The sequence below is a fragment of the Adiantum capillus-veneris genome, chromosome 7, assembly GCF_014529385.1.
Source record: "Adiantum capillus-veneris isolate H3 chromosome 7, ASM1452938v2, whole genome shotgun sequence".
Taxonomy (NCBI): Eukaryota; Viridiplantae; Streptophyta; class Polypodiopsida; order Polypodiales; family Pteridaceae; genus Adiantum; species Adiantum capillus-veneris.
In genome coordinates, this window is record NC_140937.1 from 90,045,909 (window position 1) to 90,055,870 (window position 9,962).

General features: G+C 43.0%; 1 pseudogene; it reads right to left on the minus strand.

Annotated features, from left to right (window-relative positions):
* Window positions 1-682: 682 nt before the first annotated feature.
* On the minus strand, window positions 683-9,094 carry LOC147454207 (uncharacterized; annotated as a pseudogene).
* Window positions 9,095-9,962: the final 868 nt, after the last annotated feature.

Here is a 9,962-nt window from a genome sequence, read left to right on the forward strand (position 1 = left end):
CTTCAGGTACTTCCTTTCAGCCCGCCCCCCTGTGCCGCTGAGCGAGCTGCTGCATGTCGCCTCCTCTCATTGTTTCCCATGCGAGAAAAAACCGGTTATAGTATGCCGCCACCCTTTACTATCATGCCCCTTATGGCGACCCCAGTTTCCTCCATGATTCTGGTGGTTCTCCCATGCAGTCACCACCTGTCCACGCCGTTATTTTTCTTCCAGCTTGAGGTTTAGCTTTAAAAAAAGTCTTCAAATTGACGACCTTTCACGCGCCACAAGCTGCCGATCCAAAAAACGCTTCATAAAACCCACCTTTAGAGTGGATAATGCCCAAACTGGTCAGTGTTAATCTCACACACCACTCCAGGAAGAGCACGACTGCTTTGAGGATGACAACCTTCAAACCGCAACCGTCTATCATAACATCCGATTGGCATGCTGCTAACCATTGGGCTTTATGCATCAGGAGAGCTTTGACATCGCCAAAATAGTGAAAACACTCAACATAGTAAATATCATGCCACTAGCTGACAGTGGCATCTAACAAACTTTTGACAAATCTAGGTATCTCAATCGGTTGAGGTTGAAAACCACATTTGGTCTTCTAAAATCCACATTTGAGATACACTTCTCGGCAATGCGGGCCATACCTTGCATCAAGAGTAGCTTCAACCACCTTGCCATCCGCTTGCTAGCTTCCAAACGCCTGCTTTTGAGCTCTCCCTGGGTCTACCAAATTTGTCTGCACCATCATTGCCCACCACCTAGCTGAGCATTTATGCTCAACCACAATATTATTTAGATAAGATAAATCTGCATAAGAAAAAGATGATATATAGTATGTACATAAGCAGAAAGAGATAGAGAGGGATATTATCAGCTAGACCACCCTCTTGGATGAAATGGAAAGCCATAGGCTCCCCAACACATGATGTAGACACCACCTGGATCAAATTGGCGACATTGACCATTGCCATCCGTTTGTAACGCACCCCTAGCATGTGACCTTAATGCATTGGCAACCGCAATCGTAAAACCGCAAAGCATATCTTCACAATAACTGCTAGCTGGAACCTGTATCCAGTAATGGTCTTCATGCACACGAGAAGCATCTCCATCCATGTAAGGACTCCTGCATCCCTGGCAACCACACCAATATCCATTGAAGAGGTCTTTATATCAGAAACTCCTTGGAAAGAGTATAGTATCTCGCATATTGTAACTTGCTAAAAAGCAATCCTTAAAAGCATAACCATCCACCAATTGGAACAAACCTGTTTGCACGTAATCTCTCATCACTACAAGAGGTTGTGTGCTCTTGTGACGCTTTTAGCGACGGAAATACACTGGGTTTTTATAACCCTCGGCGTCGCTATTAGCATCAATACCGAAACGTCGCTATGGAAGTCGCTATAAGCGTCGCTATATAGCGACGCATATAGCGACGTTGCAGGGCCATCAATAGCGACGCTTATAGTGACGTTGCAGAGCCTAATATAGCGACGCCCGAGATGAAAAAAATTTGGTGGCAAGGCATTCACCCATCAACCATATTGAATGTTTCATTTGTCTATTTACCTTTGAAAAGAAGTCTAAAGGTAAATATAGACCCAAAATAGTCACCCATAAGACAATATAATCATTAACTCTATCATCCATAGTACGTATTGTTTGCAAAATAAAGATACAAAAATGACAAGCGTGAATTGATGAAAGTAAATCAATGACAATTATACACAGCATCAAAATCACTTGATTGTTAATCATTGCAAATGTAATAGTTACAAACCATTGTCATTATAATAAAAATATACATGGTTTTCAAAAAGACGTATAAAAGTCATCTCATGATACATAATCTATGACAAAAAGAAACTAATGCTATCTAGCTATGGCTAAACTGACCTCATCTAATCAGACGTCTCATCGCGTCAAAGCGCTGTATCTGTCGGATTCTGCAAAAAAAAACAATAAGATAGATTTTTGTAAGTATAAACATATAGCGACGTTTATAAAACAATACAATAAATAGAAAAGAAGTCAGGATGTCTATAAGGGCGTTTAAGCCCTTCTTGCGTGCGTACTCACGCTCGTACGGTGTGGGATCACGTCCTATAAACGACCACTGTCAAAACATACAAAGAATCCATTATGTTAGAATTTCAAATACCATAAATCCTAAACTATCAAACATAGATGCGAAAACACTTACAAAATCGGCCTCAAATGATGCCCACCCGCCGCTCTCCAAGTGGTGTGAGCTCCCTGCCTCTACTCACGCTCTGGCTGCATCCTTTTTTTGCTTCCACTTGTCGGGATTCTCGCGTGCTTCTTTCTTTGCATTCTTCCAATCTTCTTTGGCCAGCCAATCTGGTCTGCTCCACCCATGCTTGATTGCTTTTTGCACTTCGGAATGCTTATGCCTAGAGGAGTAGCTAGTGGTGTGTAGCTGCGGGGAACGGCACTCAGCCGCGCAAAACCTGGTGTCAATGGCGATGCTATGGCTGGTGTCGGGACGGGCAAAGAAGGGGAGGGTAAAGAGCCTCATCGAACACAAGGCGATGTCGAGGCATCGGTGGCGCCACCCCCACAACAACCGCCACCGCCACCGCCACCACTAGAGCACCGGTGCCTAGACGAGTGTGAAGATCGTCTCGTCTCGACACTAAAGCTTCGGAGCGGGCTGAGGACTCGGAAACAGAGGGAGATGCGGATGGAGTAGGAACGTGCGATGGTGCGCCAGAGCGATGACGCTCCACGTACCACGGTCTCTGCTGGGGTGACAAAGAAGAAAGAAACTCCTCATCATCCATACCTGCATTAAACACACAAACATTTAAACTTAATATTGAATGAATGGAGTAGAAAACATGGACAAGTAGAGAGAGAGAGAGAGAGAGAGAGAGAGATATAGAGAGAGAGAGAGAGAGGAGGAGGTGCTCGTCGTCTCCGCTTATGAGAACATACCTAGAGCATACGTACCTGGAGTGGACGCAAAGACCATTAAATACAATGACGAAATGACGTATATAAGTACAATGACGTAATGATGCAATGATGCAAATACTTAAAGAGCCGGAGAATCGTACAAGAACTTGAATGTTCTTGTAGATTTGGAATGTTCAAAGGCTAGCAGCAATAGAAAGCGTTCTTCTTCTATTCAACTTGAGTGATGGAAGAGGCAAGTGCATAACTCTGAATTTACAAAACAGAGCAAAATTGTTCAAATACAATATTTTTTATGGCTTTAAGAGATCTCTCGCTCATCCTCGCATAGCTCATCATAACTTACTATATCTATATAGATCTCTCCGTTTAAACAGATGTCCTCTATTTCATTTTGTAGATCCTCTGCATGCACCCCATAGAGAGTAGCAGCTTGATGTTTGTCTAGCACCACCTCCACGGCTTCTGACTGAGCATCTTCTTCGATCTCCTCCATTGATGTCACTGTGATTGGCACATGGTAGCCTTCATACGTCCGTGCACTACGAGGGGCTACCTCTATGATGTACCACCAGTTTGATGTAGACTTTGTGGGATGAAATATCACCTGCCAGAGTCACATAACTTACATGAGAGCTTCCAAGCACATAAATTCTAAAATGGGACTTTAACTATTTACATACTTACTTGTTCACAATGCTTGGGTAGTACGAAAGTGTCTCTTAGGTCAGTCCATTTCTTAGTTGAATCCATCTCAAGAAAACCAGACTCTCCTCTACGCACAGTAGCGTTGCGACCCTCCATGATTATCTTGAACCATTGCACATCGAACAAGTCGATAAAAAAATCCTCTATAATCGATCCTCAAAATCTCTTGTAGCGTGCCGTAGTAAGTGCGTTCCGCCACCACAAGATCTGCATCAGAGGACCGTCGTCGACTAGACTGTTCAAATTTTGCCATGATTCCACAATCTTGAGTAAAACGTTTTTTGTCGATCCGTTCCACCCTAAAATGTCGACCTTTACACCATGCTGCTGTGTATGACTTATACTACAACCAACAAAGATTATGAGTGGCCGTTCAAACATCTAGAAAGTTACTAGTCATACATTGAAAACTTACCTTGGTCCCGCAACCCCTAGATTACTCCCACTCTTCCTCAGTCACTTCTTCACCGCACTGTTGTGCGCTTTTCAATTGGTTGTGCAACCATCTTAATTATAAGCTCATGAATGTTGGTAGGCTCTCCAGACCCGTTGGATAGTGCATCGGTGGTCATCTTCCCCGTCTCCACTCGATTCTTGCCCTTTGTCGCTCTTGCTTTGCATCCTCATATTGTGAAATCCACTTCTGCATGACTGGATTGTGAAGCATGCAAAATCGGTTGATTTTAGCCTCTAGATATTCCGTCATCTTCTTCTCAACACCGAGATTGCACATGACAATTCCAGATATGCGTTCATCATCTATGGTTCACCATAGCGTGTCCCGGGCTTTATCAAATCCATCTAGCCACTCTCCAATGTACACTAGGGACTCTGATACTAGCCAACCTTCTGCCATGCCATCCTCTGGACGTACCTTCTGACGCACATATTCCTTGAGCGTTTTCATGAAACGTTCTAAAAAGAACATCCATCTGGAATGTATTGTGCCAACTATTTCCACCTCATCAATTATGTGAACAAGAAGATGCACTTGAATGGTTAGCATGGTACTAGGAAAATGTTTCTCAAACATGCACACAACCTCCTCAGCGTTTAGTTTGGTGAATGGTATGGAGTCTACGTTTATCTCCTTTTGTGAGATCCATTGCACCAACTTTGCAAGTTTGTAGATTGTGTTACGGACGTCAAGAGACAAACATCCCTCAATGGAAACCGGTAAAATAAACTGCAAAACACGTGTAGCAATGATATTAAAGTCCACACACAAATTTGTTACACAATTCTCACTATGATATATTCCACTATGAACATACCTGACACATTTTATGCCAGTCGTGTGACTTCAAACCGGTAAGCTTTCCTTCTTTAGTAAAACACATTCGGAGCGAGTGCATTACGCCAGTGGGGGTCCGCAAAGATCGAATGGTCTTTTACTTTGCGTTCTTGGGCTCCTCTCGAGAATCTAGCATCACATTATCATCTGGTAGTATGTGCTCTTTGAGCAATCTACACAACATAAAAATATGGTACAATTGTGTAAAAATCTATCAGATCATTATACATTTAGAGTTTTATTAAAGTAAACTAATTGTAATAGATCACCTAAAAAGCGCTGTGACGCTAGTGTCACTCCATCCAAACTTTGTCTGCATGTTGAGAAGAACCAGGAGTGCTTTCAATCTAGACACACGTGCTCCGTTATACAATGGCGTATCGGCTTCACTTTTCATATCATCATAGACAAGTCTTTTTGAATCCATGCTCGATCATTTCATCAATCTCGAGCTCAAACACTGCCTCGTTGGGAATGTGGTCTGCATGATCATCCCCTGAGCTATCAAAGGCTACATCTCGTGGCCTCACATATGCTGCTTGACCAATGCGCCTACGAACACATCTATTGGGTTGCAAGATTTCTGCCTATTGGCCAGCGTCAGAGTCCGACGAGTTATAATTGGCAACAACTCGATCTATAATAGATGGATCTAACTCGCCAAATTCGTGAACGTGCTGCAAAGAAACGCGCCTTGTCCGTCGCACAGCATGCTTGCAATGGTTACAATGACATAAAATCCTCGTTGAGAGATAGGTGTTTTGGTTGGACGGCCCCACATCCTCGTCACTACTCATAATGAGGGTAAAACTCTTATAACTTGGACAACAAATTTAATCTTCTATTGGCATTCTTCGTCTTTTATCTCTCTCTCTCTCTCTCTCTCTCTCTCTCTCTCTCTCTCTCTCTCTCTCTCTCTCTCTCTCTCTCTCTCTCTCTCTCTCTCTCTCTCTCTCTCTCTCTCTCTCTCTGTTCACACTGTAAACTACCTCACATTCTCTAGTCATGTCCAATCCCCGCACACCTCGGTCTAGAGGTGCACGGAGATCAGAACCACCGGGTTATAATCTCGTCTTTATTGGTCAATGCCTATATTTGTGGGTACAAGAAATCTACACACCCACGTATACATGATACTGCATGTAGTGGACAAAACCCCTTTGCCTCTTCTCTAGTTGTAGCATTTCACAACATCTTAACATCTTTTCACAGTAGATCTTCGTTTGTAGCATGCAGGTACGCCATTCTTGCAATGTAGGTGATGTCTGCTCAAGGCACTTAATTCTTAATCTAGATTTGACGGGATGTGGTGTGTGTGTGTGTGTGTGTGTGACCCTTGGAATCGTCATCTTGCATCACTAATTTCTGTGTAGGCTCAATTTTCTCTTCCATCAGCTGAACATGACGGCTTATTATATGGTAGCAGCAGTCGAACATGTAGGTGGAATTGCTGGTCCTCATGGACTGTCGAGGCTATGAGCGCAGGAAATGTTCTCACCATTTCTTCTAACCTTAAATAACCTAAATCTAATCTAATATAACATAAATAAATCTAAATTAATAAACCTAAATCTAATTTAACGTAAGTCTACATCTAACCTAATATTTAACGTCTTTTGGGATAATTTCCTACAACGTTAAAACTCTCTTCTTCTTGTGTGTGTGTGTGTGTGCCAATAAAAAGAGAAAAATGGTATAACTTTTCTATCACCCAAGTGTGGTAGATTGGTTATGCCATTTTCCTCTTGAATAACAAGTCTTGAGTTCAACTCCTCGTCGGCTAGATTTTTAGGTCTCTTTAATTAGTTTCCGACGACGTTAAATTAAACTCTCTTCTTCTCGGGTGTGTGTGTGGGTGTGTGTGCACGCCAATAAAAAAAAGGAGAAAAATGGTATAACTTTTCTATCACTGAAGTGCGATAGATTGGTTATGCCATTTCCCTTATGAATAACATGTCTTGAGTTCAACTCCTGTCGACTAGATCTTTAAGGTCTCTTGGGATAGTTTCCTATGATGTTAAGACTCTCTTCTTCTTCTTCTTTTCTCTCTCTCTCTCTCTCTCTCTCTCTCTCTCTCTCTCTCTCTATCTCTCTCTCTCTTTGTTTTATATCTCTCTCTCTTTCTCTCTCTCTCTCTCTCTCTCTCTCTCTCTCTCTCTCTCTCTCTCTCTCTCTCTCTCAATGTGTGTGTGCATTCTTTAATTATGCATGTATGTGTGCGCGGTTTTGGTTTATGCATGCTCTCTCTCTCTTTTCCTCTGTCAATGTGTGTGTGCTTTCTTTGTTTATGCATGTGTGTGTGCGTTTTTTGTTTATGCTTGTGCTCTCTCTCTCTCTCTCTCTCTCTCTCTCTCTCTCTCTCGTTCTCTCTCTCTCTCTCTCTCGTTCTCTCTCTCTCTCTCTCTCTCTCTCTCTCTCTCTCTCTCTCTCTCTCTCGTTCTCTCTCTCTCTCTCTCTCAAAAACACAATGTGTGTGTGCGTGTGTGTGGGCAAGAGAAAGAGAGAGAGGGAGAGAGAAAGAGGGAAAGGGACCATGAGAGTGAGGAGAGGGAAGGAGCATACATGGCTCTCCTTCCCCTCCTCATGTGTGTGTGTGTGTGAGAGAGACAGAGAGAGGGAGAGAGAAAGAGGGGAAAGGAACATGAGAGTGAGGAGAGGGAAGGAGCATACCTGGCTCTCCTTCCTCTCCTCGTGTGTGTGTGTGTGTGTGTGTGTGGAGAAGAAAGAGAGAGAGAGAGAGGGAGAGCGTTACCTTGCTTGCTTGAGCGCGCGTCGAAAACTCAGATATGAGATCTGAGTTTTCGAACGCTCTCGGTTATTTTTTTTAGCCTTGGCGGCATCACTATATGCGTCGCTATAGGCATCACTATGTTACTTTTAACATAGCGACACTCATAGCAATGCCTATAGCGACGCCGTGCTTTTTCATTTTTGAGTGTCGCACTACGAGCGTCGCTACTATTAAGCACGTCTTGTAGTGCATCATCAATCCCAAGTCCATGGGCTCGACTTCTTTGACAACTTTGCCTGTACATGTTGAGCCAAATTGCCCAACCAATACTTCTTGCATGGACGTTGCTCTACCCTTCTTCTCATCGATGGTGTCTACTATCTAATCAGGCAAGGGAGAGTGGAACTTATCACCTACCTCCTTGTCAAGTAGAAGAGAATCGCCAAGTATCTCTTCGCCATAAATTGTGTCTGTACCTACATCTTTTTCTTGATGCTTCTCTGAGGAGGCTTGCCCACCCCCATGATCTTGGACATCATTCGCTTCTGCCTTGAAACTTCTAGCTTTGTACCTGTTTCTACAATTGGAGCCTCTTACGCTTCCATGGTTGGCTTGGTCTCCTCTACTACATGATGATCTTTCCTCTCTATCAATACCTGAGAACCCACGGCATTTGTTGTCTCCTCTTTATGCATATCTTTGTTTACGAACCCTTCATCCTTGTTGATAAGATGCTCCTTTGAAGGCATGTATGTATAACACATAGGAGACACCAATGAAACACGATATGTAATAGAGCTTACCCATGGAGAAGTTGCAACCGCTGCATGTCGGCAACTGTAAACTGCTTTTACCTGCACTGCATGTTGCAGGGTCATCGAAACAACTACATAATCACTATGCTGGAGCAAACCCATCTCCAAGTTCTTCTTCATCTTTCTACTCTTCACTTTGGCGACATACATTGCATACTCATAGGCCTCTGCACCATCAAACTCGACCTTCTCTCGAATCTTGGGATGTAAGCACTCGAAAACCTCTCTAATTTGAAGTAGTCGTTGCCTCAAAATTGTTTAGCAGCTTCTAATTGCTGACAAATATCTTCATATTGCTTCAAAAAGGTTGCAAACTCACCACTTATATCTTGCTTCAAAACCTTCAATTTTGTGTCCAAATATGTAGAGGAATTCCTCTATAGGAAGTATGTAATAAACCTAGTTCGAATTCCCTTCCCTGACTGCCGATCCGGAACCTCCAATCCCTCGAAGCAAGCTTTGGCCTTCCCCCGCATCACCAGTGGCACATCCCTTGACTTGGCTTTGTCAGTCACCATCCGCATCAACAACATCTAGAGATATCCAATCTTCAGAATCTTGCTCACCTTAGAACACTAACTGACAATCTGGCACCATGTTATTGCACCACACTATCACTTGAGTGATCAGCATGATCCTCAATGGGGGCACCACAAGATGGAAAGGGGGAAATGGAAAAACACCCAACACGCTGATTGAATGCCTCTCTATAGCACTGCCCAAGCCCTCACCCAACCAACCCTAGCTGCATACACCCTACCACAAACGCATGCAATCAAATATTTTCACCTTTGACCCTTCAAAGCACCATATAATAACATATAAGCTATCCCGATGCCCTTAGACATCCCAAGATCGTTGATGGGCTCAAGTTCTCTCTCAAAATTTCACCCTCAATGCAAAAACCATCAGCCCATATGGAAAACATTGTCATGAGAACAAAAATAAAACATGGTAACATTTGCACAAATAGTGAGAATAGAGAGACTATGATAATTCAACTCGATTAGTCCAAAAGTATTTAATGATGAAACTAAGTAGAAAATGCCCTCCTTTAGTGTAGGCTCAGATGAACCCCTCTCAATAAATCTTCAAATTGGATTGCCTTCCAATGTACTTCAAGGTTGCACTCCCGTTTATCTTAGCCTTGATCCTCGATCGGCTTTTTTTCTCCTTCAATGGTGCTCTAGACTCTATTATAAGAGTAAGGAAAATAACTTAATACACTACAAGAGGTTATGTGCGCTTGTGACGCTTTTAGCGACGGAAATACATTTGGTTTTTATACTCCCCGGCGTTGCTAAGACCATCGCTAACAGCGTCGCTATGGGAATGTGGCTATAATCGTCGCTATATGCATCGCTATGCATGTGGCTATATAATGATGCATATAAAGACGGTTACAATCCTTCTGTAGAAAGGCTATAGCGACATATCAGAACCTTATATAGAGACGGTTATAGTGACGCTCGAGAGT